Consider the following 24,903-nt stretch of genomic DNA (forward strand, 5'->3'; position numbering starts at 1 on the left):
AAGGAGAAAGAGAGATGGTGGAAGAAAACCGATTTTAAGCAGAAGAAAACTTCCAATTGGAAGTCTGAATCAGGAAAGCAGAAGTGATACATATCTGGAATAATCAGCTTTGTAGCCTGAGTTGTCTGTCTTTCTGTCCTGCCATTGGCTGTCAAGAAGATCTGGCCAAGCTTTCTATTTTCACAACAGGATATCTGGTTCCTTTGATGAGGATACAGCTAGGTTAATTTGGTTTAGTGATTTGCTGGAAGTAAACGCACTCTTCACAGCACAAATAGCAAATTCTGCTTCCCACTTTAAAGCAATTTCTTGCTAATAGCCAAGGCCTGATTGGCAGCTTGGCATTGTAAAGTGTGATTTGGTTGGATAAATATGTTTAGTCTGGTAAGCACTTTAGTGATTGAGTGTCTGTTAATGGATAAAGGTGGATTATGGTGAAACCTCTACCCTATGGAGGCTACAGGCTGTCACTGAACACTTAAGAGATGGGAGACATCTGAAAACATCAGAAATGATTGGGAAACTATCGACAGAGTTTTGCAAGACATATTCAAAAGATTTGATGGGTTGCTTTAAGGTCATAGGTGTCTTAGAAAATAATAACCTCAATAGAGAATAAGTTTCCTGAAATACCACCTAATCCAATTTCAGAATTGCTGGGTTTCTGCCTGCAAAAACAGACAAACGGTTTTTAGTAAAACCTAGATGAATAGGATTGCTCTTGGTGCTTTATCTTAATGGACCAACACAATATCACAGTAATTTAGTCACACTAAATTGAGACTTAGTGCAACCACTAAATCATTGAAAATAATTATAAATGGGAACCGATAAAAACATAGTTATAATATTAGATATTTTTTCCAGAATGGGAATATTGTAGTATTTTCAAAGAGTAACATTCTAAGAGAAATTATTCTAAAAACAATTTTTAAGCATACCCATAGTTTATGCACACATAGAAGAACATATAAATATTCAAACATTCTTTCTCTTCTGTCGCCATGTTTTTAACAACTTCACAACTCCACAATTTGACTTTCAAGATAAATCAATGCTTCCCTAACATGGGTACATTAATCCAAATTAGTGGCATTTCCTTTTATAATGACAGATTAACCCATTACTCCATTACAGAAGGGAGATAGTTTAAATGGACTTAAAGGGTGTCACTTAAATTGGGTAAAAAGGACTTTCAAATTAGTGGTTTTAGGTAAGAAAGGAAAAAGGTTTGGTAAATCAATGGGGATAAATCAATGGTGGGAAGAGTTTTCTCCCTTCCTGCTTACATAATAAAAAGTTGAAATAAGCCAATGAGACAGTGGCAGAAGACATTTACAGAATGACAATTATAGTGGGGAAATTGCAGGATGCAATCCGGCTCGGTCATAGGGACCAGAGTTTTTGTCTTCTGAGCTTTCAAACTTGTCCTGGAGCCCACCCTCATGAAGGCACACAGAGAATTTTTGTTTTGAGGATGGGCTCCAGCACAAGTCTGAAAGCTCAGAAGACAAAAACTTTGGTCCCAGTGACCAACCCAGATTGGATTCTCCTGGGACACATATATTTACCTACATTCAGTGGAAAAATTATTGCATTATTTCAAAAGCGGGATTTTTCTGCATTAAACAGAAGCCTTGCAAAACAACCATTTTCCTGCCATAATTATTTGTCACACAGAACAATATTTTCTTCCATGGGCATTCTCAAACTAATTAGTGTTAAAATAAGAGATGAATTATACCGTCTCATAACTTTATAAATGCAGAAAAGTCATAGACCTAATGGTAAATACTCTAATTGGAAGGAAAAAAAATAGGTTATTAATCCATTTTGACAAGAGAGCATGCCCAAACCCCAAAAACTTTAACCTTAGACTGTCTACTATTGATCTCACCTCTTTCCTAAGAGGTCTGTAGGGGACATGCATAAGCATACCAACATGTCTACCGTCCCTGTCCTATTGTTTCTTTTTATTTTTCTTATATGTATCCATTTTATGTATTCATAACTATGTTTATACTTATACCTGTTATCTTGTAAGCAATTGACAAATCAAATAAATCAAATAAATAAAAATAAATAAACAATTGAACATGTATGATTCAGTCAATCCTTGAATCTGTAATAGTGTCAACATGTGAGAATATTACAAAATACTTTCTTCTGTACTTTATGTAGTTTGTTTAGATTTACCCCTACTATTCATTATTACTTTCCTAAGAAATTTTACTTATGTCTAATTTTAGGAATTAGATCGCAGCAATGGCAACTAGCGTGTTATCTAACTTCTCTTTAATAAAGATGAACTGTGCAGTGTTATTTTTCAGTACTTTATGCATTTGAAATTTTAGGCCATCACATGATGTATTGGGACTTTTCCCCCCTTTGCTAAATCAGGCGGGGAATGGAGCCAGCACATGACGCATCCGGCCTGAAGGCCACAAGTTGCCACCACTGGTCTAGAACAACTTTAAACAACATTTCTAATCTTCTTAATTAAAACAAGTCTCATACTGTTTATCTAGGCTACTTTGCTGACTTGACCAGAACAAGCAAATAGAGTTTATCAAAATGTTATCATTATGCTGTCTGTCCCCTTTTTCAGCATAACAATTAATGAGAGAAAATCTTACATACCTATGATTGAAGAATTTTATATATCTAAATATGCTATATCAGTGGTGGGATTGAATGTTTTTTACTACCGGTTCTATGGGTGAGGCTTGGTGGGCGTGGCAGGGGAAGGATACTGTAAAATCTCTAGTCAGAGGTGACATTTGCCAGTTCTCCGAACTACTCAAATTTTCTGCTACCTGTTCTCCAGAATTGGTCAGAACCTGCTGAATACCACCTCTGTCCTATATACCTTTACTGCTTTCCCCAAACTAATATAGATATAACTTAAAATAAAGATGCAGATGTCATTTCAAATAACATTTGTGAAATATTATTCCCAGATTAATTTCATTTTGAGAGAAATTCCAGGTTATATATCTGGAAAGCATTTTCAAAAAATAAATTCTTTGTTTAAAAAATTTCTATGGGAATCTTCAATTACAATAATATTTTTTCAGAATATATAATTACCAGTTAATGAGGGAGAACTCAATTTTCTGAATTTGGAGCTATACTTATCTGTTGTCATGAATTAAATATTGGTATTAAATGCATGATAAATTGACTTTATGGGGAAATCCAATTTTTAAAATTTGGATAAAAGATGATGATATGGAAGGGTTCTGCCAACTACTTGGTTTTAGCTCCTTCATGCATGTCCTAACTTTTGTGGGGCATTTCTGGACCTTTTATGTTTTATATTTCCTGATCATTTGAAATAAGTTAAACAATTGATAATAATTAAAATGTTAGAGGAAGAGTAGAGATTTAATGATGCCTTTTTCAACTGAGACAAAGTCTTTCTCCCAGGAAGAAAAAGGAATGTATGCAAAAGATTTATATGAGATAAAATGGTTGCTATATGAAAATAGGGATGATGATTATTAGTCACTATTATCCTTTTTATGGTGTAGCTAAATCTATTCTGAAATTTATATTAAATAAAAACATGTATGAATTCATTATATGTATGAATGGTTTTATTCCCAATCTTACTTCACTGCAGAGATTTTTCAATTTGCAAAGTTCAAATCGAACTTTTTTTGAAATTAGAATTGTGCTATTGATATACAGGAAACCTAACATAATCAGGAGTGAATTATTGTGAGTTTCATTCAGTTTGTGGTATTCCATACCAATTGTTTTATAACAAATTCTAGTTTACAGATGTTGAAGTTCTATAAGCCCGATGGCTGCTTATCCTTGGTTTAGATTTAGAAGAATACCAAAAGTTTGATAGGGTAATTTCTCCAGCCTATAAAGTCTGTCTCTTCCTTTCACACACTTAAATATACAATTTAAAAGAAACTCTGGAGAACAAATATTCAGACAAATAAATTATGCATATATGTCTAAACGATTCTTCCTGCATATTTAATATTTCATAGAACTGCAATTTAAATCTCCAAGTCCACTGCATGTTTCTATTGTTACATGTTTAGCTGAGGTAATGCTTCTTTACCATTTTAAATTATTAATCTTGCATACAAATTTCATATATTAATAACATATTTGGCTAAAATCCTATGTTATTTGGCAGCTTACTCTTATGTGTGCTTCTGATAGTGGAACTGGGGTATGCATGGCTGAAAAATATGAGAACTCCAGACATACATCTGATAACCATCTGTTTGTAATAAATATATTTAACCTGTGCAGTACTTATTAAATTTGATTCAGCCATGCTTTTTTTTTTTTGTAAAGCAATGAGAAATGAAGTAGATTGAACTAGAAAAATAGCAATGACCAAATCTATGACTATACATTACCATCTTAAACTAGAAAAACAGACTTCTGTTGAGTCAGGCCATTGGCTAAGGCTTTTGGCACAATATAGCTGAAGTTTTTCAAAGTTTTGGATAGTCTTTTCTAAAAATGACAGAAGCACTCAAAGCATGTGCTCTAAAATGGAGCAAAAGGCTCTTCTTCCGGTTCATTTGCTGAACTTCCCAACCAGTCTCTGTCTCTTTCAAGATAATTTCTCAGCATCAGCTACAAATACTTATTTTTATGTCACAAAATACCTTAACTTAAAGGATGTCACTGTATATAAATGACTCTGCATTAGAAAGAATATGGAGTTTTCTTAAACATCAGATTATGTGTTGTGGAGCGGCGGAGGAACGAGGCTGAGCCAGAGTGAAACGTAAAAGGCTTTATTGCAATGAATAAAGGGTTGTCGCGTCTGCCTCCTAACTAGGCAGGTTAGCTGGCGGCAACGGGGCTGGCACTGCTCGACAGCCGCCTTTTATGGCCGGCTGTCAAACGGTGCCAGCCAATGGGAGCGGCTGGTGCTCCCGCTCAAACAGCGGACCTGGTTGGGGACTCCAACCAGTCCCAAAGACATAACACTCCTTTCCCCCAGCTGGGAGCATGCGTAATCCTTCAGGTAAGTTGGTTGTCTGCGCTGGCGGCAAGAACGTCGCAACCCGGGCAAGCTGCTGGCTGGCGTCAAGTCCTTGCCCCCAGGAATCGTCTCGGAGGTTGTTGGGGAGTGGTGCTCTGTGAATTAGGTAAGTCCCCCTGTTCGGGCTGACCTTGGTGAGTCACTTGGTCCGGCCGGCAGACAGGTTCGCTTGGCTGCTGGTTCGGTGTCCCTTGTTGGTAGCTCGGGCCCTCCAGCAAACTCTCTTGGTCGATGGGGTAGATCGGATCCTGCAGGGAGCTTCCGTCTGGGTAGGCTGGTACCGGCAGGGAGTCCTCGGTGCTAGGAGGTTGGGCTGGGTTGGTATCAGTTGTGCTCCTCCATCGCCTTCTGAGCTGGTCCACGTGTCTACGCCACAGGCGTCCATCTTCCAGGAGGACCCTGTAGGATCTAGGACCTGTGACTGACACAACTTGACCTGGTACCCACAGAGGATCCCCTGCATAATTCCTGGTGTACACCAGGTCATGCAGGGCAAAGTCCCTGACCAAACTGTCAGATCCTAAAGGGGTGTCTGGGAAGTAGTGGGGGTGCAACCTGTCCAGGGTGGTCCTAAGGCGTCTCCCCATCAAGAGCTCGGCAGGGGATTTATTTGTAGTGGTGCATGGCGTCGTATGTTGGCTCAGGAGGTAATGTGACAGTTTGGAGTGCCAATTTTCCTGGCCAAACCTGGCAAGTGCCTCTTTTGCTGACCTGACTGCCCTCTCAGCCATCCCGTTGCTAGCGGGGTGAAAGGGGGCTGTAAGGATGTGTCTGATGCCCAAGTTGGCAACGTACATACTAAACTCACACAACGTGAACTGGGGGCCATTGTCAGACACCAGCATGTCAGGGAGCCCATGGGTAATGAAGAGGCGGGTCAGAGCCTTAACGATTGCTAACGATTGCTTGAGTGGTCGTCGAGGGTAGTAGGGCCAAGTCTATCCATTTGGAGTAAGAGTCTACTACAACCAAGAAGGTCCTGCCATGCACTGGTCCAGCCAGGTCGATGTGCAGGTGAGACCAAGGACCACTAGCACTCTCCCACTTGGTAGGCGTAGCTGCTGGTGGGGCAGCCCTGGTTTCTTGGCAAGGTTGGCATGAGCTTACCCAGCTGGAGATTTGGGCATCCATGCCGGGCCACCAAACGTAGCTGCGGGCCAGAGCCTTCATCCACCCTTACGATGCCCGGGTGGCCCTCGTGAAGTACCTTCAGGATGGGTACACGAAGAGTGGCTTCGCTCTTAGTGACTACAGCTCAAAAGCTACGGAGGCTTTTTTGAATTTCGCGCTCTTTGTGAGCATCGGCGGCTGCGGCTTCAGCACCCGTGGCTTCGCTCTCAGTGACCACAGCTCCTCTGAATTGCACGTCTGGCAGCCTTTGATCGCATCCCACCTTCGTCGCCAGTGTTGTGGAGCGGCGGAGGAACGAGGCTGAGCCAGAGTGAAACGTAAAAGGCTTTATTGCAATGAATAAAGGGTTGCCGCGTCTGCCTCCTAACTAGGCAGGTTAGCTGGCGGCAACGGGGCTGGCACTGCTCGACAGCCGCCTTTTATGGCCGGCTGTCAAACGGTGCCAGCCAATGGGAGCGGCTGGTGCTCCCGCTCAAACAGCGGACCTGGTTGGGGACTCCAACCAGTCCCAAAGACATAACATTATGAGAGTTCTATATAAAGGAAATTTTTAAAAGTTATATTTATTTTTGTTTTAATTTTTTAGGTTAAATTTACACTTGTTACAAACTTTTCTCTAGTAGCCTCAGAATAAATTAAAAGCTAAGTGCAACCTGTCCTGTTTTGGAATTATGAACATCATTCATGAAGAAAGAATGAAAATGTGGGATAAAATATGGTGTAGAATGGTGAGTTTTCACTTTGCAGCTGGATTTCTAATCGTTCAGATCAGGATTTTTCACATTGTATTCTGTGGAATTGTGTTTTCTATCTCTAGAGTTTTGTTTTTTGCTTAGGGGTTCTGTGGGTTTTTTTTTTTAACTAGCAGATTTTAGAACGAGAAAATGATTGAAAACCTTTATTTCATCCTACTCTCTTTTCCTATTTGGCTCTATGCTGGCTTCATATTATCTGCCAGGTCTTTAGCAAGGCCAGTCACAAAAACAGATAGCAAAATCATCTCATCATGTTTTGGTCCTTCTTAGGGCCTAAAGTCACCTTAAGTCAGGCCTAGCATAATATCCAGTGATCTCTCTCCTTCATCTCAGCTGGTAAGGACAGCCGAATTCCTTCCAAAAATCCCAGTTCACATTCTCTATTAGAGCACTGGGAAGTCATCTCTGCTGCTTAGATTTTACATTTCCATATGTTTCTACTATATATTGCATTTTGTTTCTTTAACATCTTTTCTCTTTGATCCCTTTTAAAAGAAGCATATCTCACATTTCAATTCTGTATTCCCTTCAGTATATAGGAAACCATAGCAAATGGGACTACAGATAGACAAATGTTTCTTATGTTGCCCATCTGTAGAAATAACAATAATAATCTTGGTTTTAAATTTTAAAAGAACTTGGAATCATCAGAGTACATGTGTTCTACCTATCAAAAGGAAGCAGCTGTGAGGCTGATAAGACGGCTTTTCTTATAAACAAAGAACATTATCCAAACTTGTCTGCGCATGAATATTCAATCTGCTGACTTCAGCTGACATCACTATCAGAGATCACAGGATCCCGAAGAAGTGGAGCACCTTGTTGTTGGAGAAGTTGCCAGGCAAGATAAGCAAATGACAAAGTGGCAAACTAGCAAATCAGTTCCAACGTCCTGATGGCGTCAAATCTAACCAAATATCTCAAGTCAAACTAGTCCACAAGGTTGGTGGAACAATCCATTGATATTCATACCTATTCATACCTATTCTTCTCCCTAAACAGCTGTGAAAATAACTGTTTCCATAGGCAAAATGTAGGGAAGTTCTTACCTTTATAGAATAATAAACATGTTAAAACTCTAGCCAGTTTATCAGTTCCTTTTCTTGAAAACATTCAAAATCTCTGTTTATTAAACAATAATTTTGTTTAAAATTATATTTTTATCGATCTATTGTTGATAACACATCAGAAGCAAAATAAATGCTCATTTAGATGATGAGACTTGCATTCACTTTTTACATCTGCAAGTGCCTCGTTACCCACGGAAGAAGACAGTTCACCTTAACGTTCCTTTAACATAATGCTCTTTAAATAACAATTAAATCACCAACATGATTAACCAGCTGTACTGCCCTGGAGTCTCCAATTCCTAGAAATTAAGTGACAAATTATCAATAAATCACTCCTGCTTCTAACATATTGCACAGTGTTTATTGAAATCCCCTACTACTAAATATCCTCTTTTTTAAACTGTGCCCTGGGAAACAAAGTTGACAGGCATTACAAGCAGACATGAAAAATGAAAATTCAGACTTCTATTTGTCTCAGTCTTTCTTCAGCTGTTTTTTTAAAACATTCAAATGGCTTGTTCTACCATGTAATTGTTCTGTGCCAGCTTTTTCAACCTGGTGTCATCCAGATGTTTGGACTCTAGCTCCCAAAATTCCCTACATGCTAGGGGAAATTGTCGAGCAGCATTCCCAATTCATTTGGAAAGGCCTAGACTGGGGAAGTTTATTGTATACCAATGAACTCACATCTCAGATAGCTCTGAAAGAGGAAGCAGTAAAAGGTAACTTTTGACCTCAGGAGAATTAATTTTCTTCCTTTTTATTATTATTTGCAGATAATATGTTTCAAGACCAAGGAAGATGTCTTAAAATAAGTGCTAATGTTGTGTGGCATGATTTATGGTTCAGAATTTCTATGTTGCCACCATTAATCCTGTAAAGTAATAGAAGCTTGGAACCAACGGATATGGAAATTCTTCCATTATATGAAAATGTAGAATTTCAATTAGAGTATAATAAATTAGGAAGCAGGGACATTACACCAAGTACAGCTTTCAACCAAAGAAAAGTTCATTCCTGACACACACCTTGTACATGAAGTGTAAGATGTGCAGTTGCTACATGCAAGTCTACCTGTCTAGATGATTTTAAACTTCAGAATACAAACGTCTTTGGTAATTTTCTGAGAAAGTACTGAAAACTCTAATTTTAAAAAGTAAAATTAAATTATATTAAATTCTTTAAAATATGGTACACTTAAGCTCAGTGCTGTAGAATACCTCTTTCCACTTCATTTTGCCATCAACTGTAGACCATAATCTGTGGCCTAACCTGTGTGCCACCCCAATTTACCCTCCATCTAAACAACTAGACACAAGAACAGTTTTTTCCCAAAAGCCATCATTCTGCTAAACAAATAATTCCCTCAACACTGGTCAACTATTTACAAAGTCTGCACTACTGTTGCTGTTAATCTTCTCATAACTCCTTATCACCCATCCCCTCCCACTTGTGATTGTAGGACTGTAACTTTGTCACTTGTATCCTTATGATTTATATTGACTGTTTCCTAGTATGATTTGATTGTGGATTGTAGCCTATGACTACCATTAAGTGTTGTACCTTATGATTCTTGATTCTTAACAATATATTTTTTCTTTATGTATACTGAGAGTATTTACACCAAGACAAATTCCTTGTGTATCCAATCACACTTGCCCAATAAAGTATTCTATTCTATCTATCTGTTCTCATTGCCCTCATCATCCTGAGATATGATTTCTAAAACCAAGAAGGGTCTCCAACTTGTGTAAGATCGCCACACAATAAAAAGGGCCCCATTTCATTTTGTTGCTTTTAATCTAACACTTGAATATTTGGCATCTTTTATATGTCTCAAGTATTCCAATTTTTTTTTTCAAAGCAACTAATGACCTTTCCTACCATGTACTATGAAGTCAGCTTCTTTTTCCACCTCCTAACAAAAACTCCATCAGAGATTCGAATTTTCAATAAACTGAATTCAGATTGTGCAACACACTCTTGTGTCTTTATTAATTGGTGTATTTTCAAGAACAAAATCAAAAGAAAAAAATGACTTATGATGTTCAGAACTTACTGGATTATCCAAATACTCCATTAGTGAAAGAAATACAAAATTTTGAAAATTAAAAAGTCCCCATCTCCATTGTTTTAAAATGATTTCAGTTTTCAACACATTGCCCATGGGTACTCATAAAACTACTTTGGCTTTCTTACCCACAACAGACATTTTTGTCAACTATAGCACACGTTTGGTCAACCAGTAATGCTTTCCTAATTATGTAAAAGAAAGCAAACACTCTCTGCTTATCTGGAACACCACCTGTTTATTAGAACTTTTAGAATGTAACCCATTTTTCCCCATAAGTTTACCCTGAAAATAAGTGTCAAGGAAATTTATTTTTGAGGTATTAACAAATTAGGAACAGAGAATTTCAAGATCTTTAAAAGAGCTGATAAACTGCATAACCATATCTCAACTTTGAAGACTGCCTCCCTTCTCAGTCTTGTATGTATTCCCATCTTTTGCTTCATTACACCATCCTTATTAGCTTTTGAAATACCAATTAATTTCTTCTTTCAAGGCCAGTCCTTGGCACACTTTTATCAGATTGGGTAATATACAATTTTATTCCTTATTTTAGAGTGTGAGGAGATAACAGAAAGTGACAGCCTCTTAATGAGCTAATATAAATAGTCTGGTCTGGAAGAGTTTTGCTCACTATTTTTAGCCATATGGCTTGACTCCGAAGAAATAATCACTGACTACCCAGCTTAGAGAAGTTAAATAGTAAGGTGAAATACATATTAATGATCTAAGGCAAAATGAAACTCCTGTCACACGTACAAGTCGGAGATAAACTTCTTATATATTTAAGTTTATGTTCATAAACCTTAGTAAATTATTAATTCTGAAATAATCTAAGTTGTTTTAAAATAATGGAGTTCAAAAGTTCAAAGAATGATAAAGATCAATTTTGGGGGCAGAGAAGCTAATTCCTTATGTAGTTTCTTGATAAATATTTTACTAAACAATAAAGCACTCAGTACCTTTCCTCATAATGGTAGTATATTAGAAGAGGTTTCCTAGGTGATTATGATAAAAGTTTGTTAACAGAAAGTTTTGGAATTGTTATATTGTCTTTTATTATTATTGATCATTTTATTATTTCTATATTTTATGTAATATTTATTGTTGTTGTTGTCTTTGTTGTTTTCCTGTTAACTATTTTGTTATTAATATAGTATATAGATGACAATTTGTAAACAGATTTAGTAATTGAGTAGTTTTACATTCCTTTGGCCTGTTTTGTAAGGAATGGGAAATTAATATTTTGTATTATACTAATCAGCATTCAGCTAGGAAGATGTTATGTGTTTTCTAGGACACTTTTTATTTTTAATGTCTTTTTTCTTTTATATATTTTGGTGTTTTCTATTTTAACTGTTCCCTCATGGATCACAGCCTTCTCACGGAAAAGGGGCTTGCATAGCTCAATGAAGCTATGAGCTATGTCATGCAGGGCCACCCAAAACAGATAGGTCACAACAGAGAGCTCTGACAAAACATGATCCACTGGAGAAGGAAATGGCAACCCACTCCAGTATCTTTGCCATGAAAATCCCATTGACAGTACCAAAAGGCAAAAAAATATGATGCTGGAAGATGAGCTCCCTTCAGCCCCTCAGGAAGGTGTCCAATATGCTACTGGGGAAGAGCAGAGGGCTTAATACAAGTAGCACCAGAAAGAATGAAGCCACTGGGTCAAAGCCTAAAGGACACTCAGCTGTGGATATATCTGGTGGTGAAAGGAAATTCCGATGCTGTAAAGATCCACATTCCATAGGAACCTGGAATGATCCATGAATCAAAGCAAGCTGGACATGATCAAACAAAAGATGATAAGACTGAACATTGACATCTTAGGAATCACAAACTAAAATGGATAGGAATGGGTGAATTTAATTCAGATGACCATCAGATATACTACTGCGGGCAAGAATCCCTCAGAAGAAATGGGGTAACTTTCATAGTCAATAAAAAAGTAGGAAAAGCAGTACTGGGATACAGTCCCCAAAGTGACAGAATGATCTCAGTTTGAATCCAAGGCAAATGATTCAGCATCACAGTAGTCCAAGTCGATGCCCCAACCACTGGTGCTGAAGAGGATGAAATTGACTGGTTCTATGAAGCACCTTATACAATTAACACCAAAAAATGATTCCTTATTATCATGGGGGATTGGAATCCTAAAGTAGGAAGACAAAGGATAACAGGAATAACAGGCAAGTTTGGCCCTGGAGCACAAAATGAAGGGTACAGGCTGGTAGAATTTTGTCAAGAGAATACGGTGGTCATAGCAAACATTTTTTTCTAACAACCCAAGGGACGACTCTATACATGGACATCACTAGATGGTCAACACAGAAATCAGATTCACTATGTGCTCTGCAGCCAAAGATGGAGAAGCTCTATATACAGTCATTAAAAACAAGACCAGGGCTGACTGTGGCTCAGATCATGAGCTTCTCATTGCAAAATTTAGGCTTAAATCGAATAAACTAGAGAAAAGCACTAGGCTACTCAGATATGAACTAAATCATATCCCTGATGAATATATAGTAGAGGTGACAAATATATTTAAGGAATTAGATCTGATAGACAGGGTGCCTGAAGAACTATGGATGGAGGTTCGCAACATTGTACAAGAGGTAGCAACTAAAACCAAAGAAAAAGAAATGCAAGAAAGCAAAATGGCTGTCTGAAGAAGCTTCCCAAGTAGAGGAGGAAAGATGGGAAGGCAAGGGAGAAAGAGAAAGATACACCCAACTGAATGCAGAATTCCAGTGAATAGCTAGAAGAGATAAGAATGCCTTCTTAAATGAACAATGCAAAGAAATAGAAGAAAATAATAGAATAGGGAAACCAGAGATCTCTTCAATAAAATTGGAGATATGAAGGGAACATTTCATGCAAAGATGGGCATGATAAAGGACCAAAATGGCAGCGACCTAACAGAGGCAGAAGACTGCAATGTATAGCTGTGAAAGTTGGATCATAAGGAAGGCTGAGCACCAAAGAATTAAGGCCTTTGAACTATGGGGCTGGAGAAGACTTGTGCAAGTCTTGGAATGCAAGGCAATCAAACCGAACAGTCCTAGAGGAGATCAATCCTGACTGCTCTTTAGAAGGCCAGGTCCTGAAGATGAAACTCAAATACTTTTGCCACCCAATGAAAAGGAAAGACTCATTGGAGAAGAGCCTAATGCTGGGAATGATTGAGGGCAAAAGAAGAAGGGGATAGCAGAGAATGATGTGGCTGGATGGAGTCACTGCAGTCAGCATGAGCTTAAATGGACTCAAAGGGATGGTAAAGGACAGGAAGGCCTGGAGGAATGTTGTTCATGAGGTTGTGACGGGTTGGACAGTACTTCACAACTAACAACATTTTAACTATCCTTCAGTAAACTGAATATTATATTTAAAAAGACTATTAACTTCATAGCTCTTTGACTTGAAAAAGTACGCTCTTCATTCCTCATGGTGTGTAGGTATCAATGACTGCATCCATCATTAATCCTATCAACTCCATAGAAGATACCTATGTCAGATTCTAAAGTTAATTAAGCATAGCTATATGTACTATGTGATTATAGTGTCATCCAGATCATGTGTAATTAACCTGAACAGTCCATACACATTTTGCATTGCAATTTCCATAGTTTTTGCCACTGACCATGCTTTCTATTGTGGTTGTAAAGTCAGCTTTACCACCAAGTCATACTTCCTTTAGATGAACCATTTTTCTAGTTGAAATAAGAGCAGAATCTGGGCAAAAAAGTTACACTTCGATGCAGAGACACTGGACTGACTCACCTTGGTAGAAACATGAATTCTGACTAAGATGTTACCTCCCAAGTGCAAAAGCAGATCAAGAAACAAAGGTCAGAGAATGCAATATCAACTCTGATCAGTAAAAACTGTATTCAACTGAAAATTATGAAGCTACAATAAATAAATTTCAATCTGAGAGCAATAAAACACTGGGACATTTTCTAGAACAACTTTGATCCATTAACTCCAAATTTTGTAAACATTCTAGAAGTCTGGAACTGAACCTGAAAATCCTTTGTTTCTGATATGGAATCTTGACTTGAATTCTAAAATGGATCTTGTGTATCTTCTGTGGCTACTTTTTCTGATTTATTGATTGGTCTGTTTGAATATGCATTCCCATGTACACATTAGGGCAAGATGTTAGACATAAATGTAGTGTTTATAATCATCTGATCTCTTCAATTCTATACTATGTTATTGCAGTTCAGTATTGTTAATTCATCCATTTTCTTAGTATTGTCCTTTTTCACTTTTAAAAACCTTCTGTATCCCTGATATGTTAGGTTTCATGATTGAATTTTATGTTTAATTTCATGATTTCTCTGCATGGTTGTTGCTGTTTTGGTCTTCTCACTGGTATTTGAAAATTATTTCAATGATACATCACCAACACATTTATTTAATGTAATCTTTACTCTTTTTTCCCAACTACTATAATCCTTAATTAAAAACAGATCTAGCATTGATCCCTGATATATTTTAGACATGATTTTTTCTCCTTTCATTTAACTCCTTTTTTCACCAAAGATGATATGGAACCTCTTTATGAGCTAGTCTTTTTGTTTGGCAAAGAAGTAAGGATAAGGTTACCATCTTCTGTGACACAGATGGAACTGCCTAACTATTAAGAGGCAATGGCAAACTGGGGATTCTGCTGATGGCCTGTAGTAAATATAAAAAGATATATACTACGTGTAAAGATCTTTTTACGTATTTGATCTATGCCCAATTATATACTTATTTATATGTGAGACTAGAAAATATGCATACAAATAGATTGGCTTTCAGATAGGCCATGTAGAATCCATCAGCTGCATGAAGATAAATATATCAGCTGCTAGAATAAATATATTTGCACTTTATTTCTTACACAATTGAATGGCAGAAAAGGTTGAGTTTTGGTCCAGTCTATTTGCTATTGGTCCATTCATAGTATGAGAGAAAAAAATCTGAAAAGGGAAGGATGCTCTATGTCAGGGGTGTAAAACTCGTGGTGTCACAGCAGCATCACATGATCAAAGGTGGTATTCAGCCAGTTTGGACCAGTACTGGGGTACCAGTAGAAGAAATTTTGACCAGTTTAGAGAACCTGCAAATACCATCTCTGATTGCCGCTTCCCTGCCATTTCCTTGTTATATTTTCTTGTTTTTTTTAGCTCAGCTGATTGCTGCACCTCAACTGAGCTAAAAAAACAGCTCAGGAAGCTTTGCAGCATAGAGGTCTGTATTCAGGGGTGAGATTCAATTTTTTTAACAACCTGTGGGCATGATTTAATTGGTGGGTGTGGCTTGGTGGTCATGTCACTGGGTGGGCATGGCCAACTCAATATCACTCACGTCAAGAGGTGCTTCTCCTTGCCTGGCCTCTCATGACAGTTGGGATGCTACAACAGTCATGTGTGAAAAACGGTCATAAGTCACTTTTTTCAGTGCCATTGTAACTTTGAATGGTCACTAAATGAACTGTTGTAAGTCAAGGATTACCTGTACAAAAATACAAAGCTTCTTTGCTTGCAAAAAGCTTTTCTAAATACCAATCATTAGATTAAAAATACCTGCAAGCCAGAGTTACAAATCAGGCAAGGTGCCAGAGCACCTTGAGGAATTAAAATAGTTAAAATGCAAGGATAACTATCAGTAGCCAACTCTTGCTCATAAAGTGAAACCCTTTAGAGAGGTCATTTAAGCTCTCAAGAAAGAACACATCCAGGAAAAACAATCCTTAGATCCATTTACACCACTTAAATATACCAGCTGGTCTCACTCACCTCACAAGATATCCTAAGGAAATCATCCAGATTCAAGGAAAGATCACATGCCCCCCCAGAAAGGCAGTAAAAAAATCAGTGCCAAGCTTGCATCCGGCCTCTTGGAAGTACAACCCAAAGGACAGTGCCAGATATCACTAAAGCAGTGAAGGAAGACCCCCCTCCCCAGATAGAAAAAGAAAACATGAAGCAGAGAAAAATGCAAACACAATACAAATAATTAAATTAAATTAAATTAAATTGCCAGAACAAATAGACACAGGAACTAGCCAGATTTCTCAACCCAGTTTCTTTTCAGGAACAGAGATTAACCTTTTTCCTCCCAAACAAAGGTGAATTGGGAAAATTATCCCATCAATAAACACAAGATTAAATGTCACCAAGGACAGAATTAGACTTCACCAAAACCCAGTTTTAGATGAAAACTCAGAAATGGTATGTAAACTCACGTTTGAATGTCAATCTTTCTAGCTAGCCAAGAAGCCTTGCTGACTCATCTTGGTTCCTTGTCATTAAAAACCTTCTTTCACAGCTCTGCTTCGTTATTCAATTATTTCTTCCAAGTGCTGATCATTGCATGCCGGCTGGAAGTATTTCCAGGGGCGTCTTACCTCCTAAAAGTAGTGTAAAAAGCTTAAAACAACCCTTCCCCTTTAAGAAAGTACCGGGAAAGAAAAAAAAACCCTCCTTCAGAGACAGTAAGTCTAGGCATATTGCCATGAATGTAATAAGGGTGGAAAAAAACAAAAGGAGAGTTCTTCTAACAACTGGTTCTCTGAACTGCTTAGAAAGTTAACAAGGGGTTCTATAGAACTGGTCAGAACTGGTAGAATACAGACAGGTGCATGCACACGAAACGCATAGAACCAGTAGGAAACAATTTGGAAACCCATCACTGCACATGATGTATTGGGACTTTTTTCCCCTTTGCAAACCAGGTGTGGGCTTGGCCAGCACATGACACATCCGGCCCTTGGGATGGGAGTTTGGCACCTCTGCTCTTTGTGTACTGTTCTCTCAATAAAGGATAATTCCTAAAGAGATTTCTCAGTCACAAGACTTTTTCTTCAAAAGGATGAATGACAGTGTGCAATCTGTGTATATATATGTATGAAGAGTATGAAGCTATTTTGATACCTAGAGTCTTGGGTGAGATCTTTCCTTTCTCTGTTTTTTGTAGGAGCTTAGATAATATTGCATAAGGCTTTGGCTGGAATCTCTTTATGCATTATTACAACAAATATAATAAAGCTGCCTGACCTAAAGTGAGTTGCTTGAAGAGCAGAGTCTGTGGCTAGATTGTAAGCAGAGTAGATAAGATCAGTCCTATGTTTATCATGCAAAAAGATCATCACAGCTAGGGAAAAAAGCCTGCAGAAAAAAAAGGGAAAGCTTGAAGATGATGGGCACTATTCTGCTCTCACCTTTCCTCAAATTTACATAAAGTCTGAAAAAGACTATTTTCTAATTATTGAACAACAAGCCTGAGTCAGAATTTAGTCAGTGAGAAAGAAATAACACACCCAGAAGGATCCAGGAGATACAGTATGATTGCCATTAATAGTACAGTATGCAGACCACGTGTGGAGGTCTAAGGTGCACCAATAGATATATGAGGAATAGATACAGTATTATTATTTTCAGCTGGTCTAAGCACTGACATAAATGTCTAGAAAATTAATTACATATTAATAAACATGTTAATATACATATTATGATCAGAGGTGGAACAAATCTGAAGTATAGAATTATGAACTGATTTTCTTTGATATTGTTTCAATGTTCTAGGCAAGTAGTCCTAGACTTTATAATCCCAGATCATTGTAAATTTTTTCATGTTATATTTACAGATCAGGAATGTTTATCATTCTTTGTAGTTCAGTTTATTAACAGAAAAGAAACGTATTGATTTTAATGATAGCCAGTCATATAAGATCTCAACTCTTAAAGGCAACTGCAACACTTATGATTGACTGATCAAAAAACAATGTTTTAAGCCTATTACTGCTGTTTTAGTAATAGTAGCCTTAATAGAGTATTTTTTTAACCAGTAAATTATTTGTAGAAATAATTTTACCAGTGAATGAACTAATTCTATATCAACTTTCAATCTATACTTATATAATTAACTGCAAGGTAAATGAAATAAGTTTTAGGCAGTAAATTGTCCTAATCCATTTCATAGATTTATTTATTTATTAACCATCTTTATTACTTTTATATAAGTAATTCAAAGTAATGAAAATACTCTTTTCTCCTCCTGTTTTCCCCACAACCGCAATCCTGTGATGTGGATTGGGCTGAGAGAGCATAAATGGATCAAAGTCACTCATAGTCTCTTGGTTTCTGCCTTGTGTCTTAACCACTAGACCAAATACAGATACTACAATGAAGATTCCAAAATTTTACAAGAAATATCTTGAACATAGCAAAAGACATGCTATATCTTTTTACTAAAATGTAATAAACTACATTGACACATGAAATATTTCTATCATTCAAAGCCTGGCTTTCTTCTCTTCCATATGGCAGATGGTATAATTCATTAAATAATAATATACAGCAATATTGAAATCTTTCCATATAAATTAGATTTGGTTCTGTGAAAGCCAAAAGGAGTAAATGACTTTAAGTAATTGTGTACTTTCATTCTTTCAGAATGATGTAGTTTAAACAGTTGTGGTTCTCGTTGATACCAGTGATCTTGTTTGAATGTTTGTGATTCTAAAATTTCTCTTTACTACTCATTTGTTTTAAAGCAAAACATTCTAGTTACATGAGCATGTCTTAGCATCTAAATATAAAGAAAGTTAAGCAAAATTAAATGTTTGAAAAGGAAGACATCCAGGATGCTCACTCGAATGTCCTTAGCTATCTGTCTATTATACAGATAAAGAAAGAATGGCCTTAGATAGTTAAACTGCAGCTGTTGTCTGCTTTAGGTTATATGGCAAATGGTGGGAGTTCCTGGGAGCAATCACATCTGGAAGACTGCATATTATTTGTTCATATGAAAAAGAGAGTTATAATAGTTAATACATAGTGCAACTTTGATCAGTAAAAGATTTATTTATCCTGGTCTCCCTTCTCCCTTCTGTTGTTGTTGTTGTTGTTGTTGTTGTTGTTGTTGTTGTTATTATTATTATTATTATTATTATTATTATTATTATTATTATGCAACTTTGGAAAAAGAAATCATGTGTTATCCCAATTGTAATTGGAGTCCTTGGAACAATACCTAAAGGGCTGCCTCTCTATTTGGAAATCCTGAATTTATCAGACTTGAATACCCCGATTCTACAAAAAACCACCCTACTTGGAACAGCTTATATCCTCCGATGCTACCTGAACAATTCCTGGGTATTTGGTTAGTACTCAAGCTGTTGAGCTACCAACCAGCCCCAAAGACTGTGAATCTCACTAAAGATTAACCAATAATAATAACAGTAGTTGGTTTAGCCACCATGTACCAACCCAGGTACCTACCATCACTAATGATGAGAAGAAATCAACAAAATTCCACACTGGATCATACTCGCCCGAGTAAACAGGAGTGGCATCAGATGCTATGGCTCCTGTTGATCATCTGTGGAAAAAGGGGCTACGGGGCTCAGTTGTTCCTACTAGGGAACCAGGGCATGCAACTGCAAAGCGACTGGAACAAAAGTGCAAACATGGACAACCAAAAGAATGGAGAAATCATCCAATATTACTACCAGCCAGAACCAACAGCCAGAGAATTTCAAAAAAGAATGATGCAAGTGAAAAACACACGGAAAGTGATGTAACTGAACACAGATTAATGGGTCAAAGACGTTTCAGCTCTGTAATAAAGTTTTCACAGATGTGGAAATGCAACATCTAGAAATATTGGCTAAAAAGAAAACAACAAGTAATGATGAACAAGCTAAAGAAACTGCTCCAACACCTGAACAAACAACTGACCAGCCAGTAGAAGAAAGCAATATACAGGATGAAGATCCTCCTGCGCAACAACTCAAAAGTGTAGAGTTAAGTGATCTAGCAAAAATGCTGAAAGAAAAGATTGAAAACCACATCAAAGAAAACATAGAAAGAAAAAGGCTACCTATCTTTTCTGAAATGCATAGCAAATGAGTGAAAGATCTATTAACTGCCGTGAACAATTATAACTTCCATCCCATCCAGCACACTATATGAAACCAACCAACTAATGTATAGGACAAGCGCTGTTATAACTGCAGAACTGGGTTATAAAATGCCAAAAAAGAAACCCACTGGAACAGCAAAGTGGAAAATTCGACTTGAAAATAAAATTTAAAAAACTACAAGGGGATGTCAGCAATTTAAAGTACTTGAAAGAAGGAAAACTATAGAACAAAAAGCTGAAAAATAGTTTACACAAAAAATACAACCTGAAGGAAAAACCATAATGGAAATCATGGAAGAACTAAAACTGTGTAATAGCAACAGCAAAGAAAATTGAAAGATACGAAGAATGAATAAAACAATATTGTGAAAATGTCCCATTCAGAAGAAACCAACACCTCTTCCACTGGTCCCCTGATGAAAATTGAGTCCAAACTAACGTTCACCTATGTAAAGAAAAAATGTTGAACTTTTGGAAAGAACTGTGGGAAAACCCAGTGCGATACAACAAAACTGCTTCCTGGATCAAAGATATTCAACAACAAACAAATATGAAAGCAAATATGCAAAAATGGAAAACAGTTCTACCAGCAAATGGGGAGAACATTGGTGAAATCAACATCAGCCGAGGAATGTTCCAGGGAGACTCACTTTCACCACTACTGTTCAACATCACATGAATTCCACTGACAATAATCCTATGAAACACAAAACTTGGATACCAGATCTCAAGCCAACATAGCAAGATAAATCATCTACTATACATGGACGACTTAAAAATTTATGTGAAAAGCCCAACTGGACTTAAATCAATACTCAACACAATTCAACTGTTCAGCAGGGACATCAAAATGAACTTTAGATTTGAAAAATGTGCTATATTATCCATGCAGCAAGGAAAAATGGAAAAAATAGAAGAAATAGAACTGGGAAATAGAAGCATCATGAAAACATTAGCAAAGGACGACGGTTACAAATACCTAGGCATATTGGAAGCAAATAATATCTTGAATGGAAAAGTCAAAGAGTCAACCCAAAAGGAATACATCAGGAAGGTCCGCAAAATATTAAAATCAAAGCTGAATGCTGGAAACATAATTAAAGCCATTAATACATGGGCATTTCCAGTGATACGCTACACAGCTGGAATCATCAATTGGACTTTGGCTGAACTGGAAAACTTGGACTGCAAACTTCTGAATATGTACCATGCTTTATATCCACGAAGTGACATCAACAGGTTGTACCTGCCAAGAAAAACAGAGGGCAGAGGGCTATTGCAAATCCATCAAACTGTAGAAGAAGAAAAATGAAGTTTGAATGATTATGTGAACAAAATACAGAAAAATTGCTGCAGTCTGTGAAAAAGGAGAGCATTATAAAAACAACAGAAAAAAGGCAGAAAAAGGAAAAGCAGCTGGATGAGAGATTAAATAGATGGAAAACCAAAACTGCTTTGCATGGACAGCACTTGAAAAACATTGAAGGAAAATGGGACAACTTGACATGGGCATGGCTTAAGATGGGAACCATCAAGAAAGAAACTGAAGGTTTAATACTTGCTGCTCAAGAACAAGCACTACAAACCAGTGCCATGAAAACGAAGAAACAAAAATCCACTGACAAGCCAAACTGCCAATTTTGCAATGACAAAGTTGAAACTGCTTCACATTTAATATGTGAATGCAGCAAAATTACACAAACTGATTACAAAGCTAGACATGACCGAGTTGCCAAATTAATCCACTGGTCATTATGTAAAAAAATACAACTTACCTGTATCAAAAAAATCATGGGAACATAAAGTGGAAAAAGTTATAAAAAATAAGAAGGTGAAGATCTTGTGGGATTTTCAAATACAGACAGGTCGACATTTGGAACACAACATGCCAGGTATCACAGTTGTGAAAAACTGAAACATACAATTTATTGATATTGCAGTACCAGGAGACACCAGAGTCAAAGAAAAAGAATGGGAAAACATCATGAAATATTGAGACCTGGCCATCGAAACTAAGTAATTATGGATGAAACATGTAACAGTGATACCCATTGTCATCGGGGCACTTGGTACCATGTCCAAGAATTTTATAAAATACATCAAGAAATTGTAGCTTCCTGCATAACACCAGCAGAACTGCAAAAAACTGTGCTACTTGGAACATCATACGTCTTAAGAAGAAGGTACTTGGTTGATACCTAGGATGCTGGCAGCAACCTATATCAACCATTAGCACCAGTCAATGGTATTTGTGATGCATTTTTGAATGTCAGTTGACTGAGATTCATGTTTAATGAGTAGAGTTAATAATGATAATAATAATAACAACAACAACTCTTACAATGTTTCCAGGTCTTAATAGTTTTAAACAAAAACTATACTCTACACAGCCCAAAAGGACACAAATCCATTAGAGATGAGCTAATTTGAGTAGAAATGTTCTTCAATAGTTCTTTAATACATTGTTCTCTTTTTGCTATTAGTCTTCTCCATAGCACCCTCCACTGCTAATATCATGACACTCTAGAAGGAAGTATCTTTCATGATAATTGAAAACATTTCTTATTTCACTTCATAACTCGTATTTTAAAAAGACTTCAGGAAACATATGTATATTTCTGCATATGCCGGGAATGATGCTGGTTACGTACAATCTAACTATCCTTGCTTTCTAGTCATAATATTTAGAAATCAATGTTTATAATGAATTTCCATAATACTTGGCTTGGCCACTGGGTGAACTTTTTTCAAATCCTGGTCATCTAAGCAAACTATTAAGAAACATCAAAATAAACATTAGAACTGGTTTTGAAATGATAGTAAAAAGTAGGGCTGCAATACTTACATTGTTTAGAATGTAATATTTGCTTGAAATACAAAATATAAATACAATATTTGCAATGCAAATATTATATTGCATTACTTATTTCCTAGTTTTGCTTTCTATGTATAAATACACAGCAATTCATTCTAGTTTAAATGGAAGATTAAGGAATCTAATCCTATCTCCTGTGCTCTTTTAAACAAACCTCTATCAAAGAAGGACAGAATGGCAGTATTTTTTTAAAAAAAATTAAAGAGAAAAATAATACAATCCTGTCTGGAATCAAAGTTGATATAATGCAGGGCTGTCAAACTCCTGGCCCATAAGCCAGATGCGTCACACGATAGCCACACCCACATCCAGTTTAGTGAAGGGGGGAAAGTCCCAATACATCATGTGACACTGCCATGACAATGTGAGTTTGATACCCCTGATATAATGAGTCAATACTTCCACAGCATTTTCCATCCATCTGAGATTGAAGCTAGTAAAAGCTAGTATAAAAATCAGACGTCTTTATCAAAATGATGACATCTCATCTTGAACAGGCAGGTGTCCTCTCCCAATGGCTTCTTATACTGTATATTTTAAGTGAAAACCTGACCAAACTCGGGGAACTCATATTGTAATACCTTAAAGACTGGATTTCGCTCCCCAATGATCACTGACTACATTGTCCGCATAGAAAAGAGAAGAACCATGGTATCCCAAGATCATAGCCAAGGTCTGAAAGCTGAAATAAAAAAATTACCAGAAAAAGAGAACAATCTATTTTCACATTGTTGTCAAGAAAGCTATATGACATCTAGTGACTCTATTTAGTCACTAGAATTTGAGCTGAATTTGATGGTCTTTCGCTGATGTTTATGTGAAACTTAAATCAATGTTAAGTCTCCAAGGCCAAAATATCTACTTTAAATTATAGAATGATTTTCTTCTGGCTGTTGTTGCTGCCTGTTTGAAGTGCTTGAATAGTACAAGAACAGAAACATGTATGAAACTAATACATCCCATTGAACGATCCTGTATTTTTGTTCTGTTATTGAAACTTAAGTAGGACAACCTCTGATAAACTGAGTTAGACTGATTTAGGAGCCCTAGTGGGCAACCATTTATGTATGAGACAGCAGAATGCTGCAGCTGCCACAAATGCCAATGTGATCCTAGACTGCATCATTAGAGGAGGAGGAGTATGAAGATCACATGAAGTATTTGTACCGTTATAGACTGCTTTGCTAAGACCACACTTGGAATATTGCATTCAATTTTGGTCACCATGGTTTAAAAAGATAATGAGACTCTAGAAAGAGTTCAGAGAACAACAATAAAGATAATTAGTGGTCTGGAGACTAAAATATATGAAATCCTTTCCAACTCTGCATTCTGAGTTCTTTGGCGTTTCAAATAGACCAAATAAATGTTTGTTGTTGTTATGATAATTAGAAATTGATATTAATTCAATACACAGAATTCCTTAGTTAAGCATGTATGTTTACATAATAAATTTTAGGATTGCAATTTATTCAAAATATTAAGTTGTGGAAAGGTAAGGCCTTCCTTTGTTTATCCTATATGATGGAATGCTGGTTTAATAGATAGGTACACGTAACAGATAGGAACAGACTAAGACAAGTGCTTGTTGTGTTTTCTAGTGTCCTGCCATATAAAGATAATTTTAAGTTATTTTGTTTTTCTACCAGAACACAGGATGGAATATCTGAAACATGCCAAAAGGGCACATTGACCTTTTTCAAAATTAATCTAATAAGGATTTTCTACTGAACATCTGATTGTTGTGTATGTTAACTATAGCAAGGACATCTGGAATATGCATAATAGACTTTTTGATGGGCATAATTGTTATATATATCAGACAAAGGGTCTGATTCACTATTTTTAACAAAGCAATAGATCTATTGTTTTTAAAAGAAAATTCTATTTAAGTATAATATTTATATTTTTACAATGGGCCTTATTTTTCATCCTACAATGACTAAGTAAGGACTTACATGATAACACCTAAGGCAACATTGTATATTTAGACCAATTTGACTATATGTGGAAGTCTAGCCTTAGCCTGCCTCTCAGCTCAACTATCT

The sequence above is a fragment of the Pseudonaja textilis genome, chromosome 6 (genome assembly GCF_049901715.1).
Source record: "Pseudonaja textilis isolate UNSWEBS1 chromosome 6, rPseTex1.2, whole genome shotgun sequence".
NCBI classification, from domain to species: domain Eukaryota; kingdom Metazoa; phylum Chordata; class Lepidosauria; order Squamata; family Elapidae; genus Pseudonaja; species Pseudonaja textilis.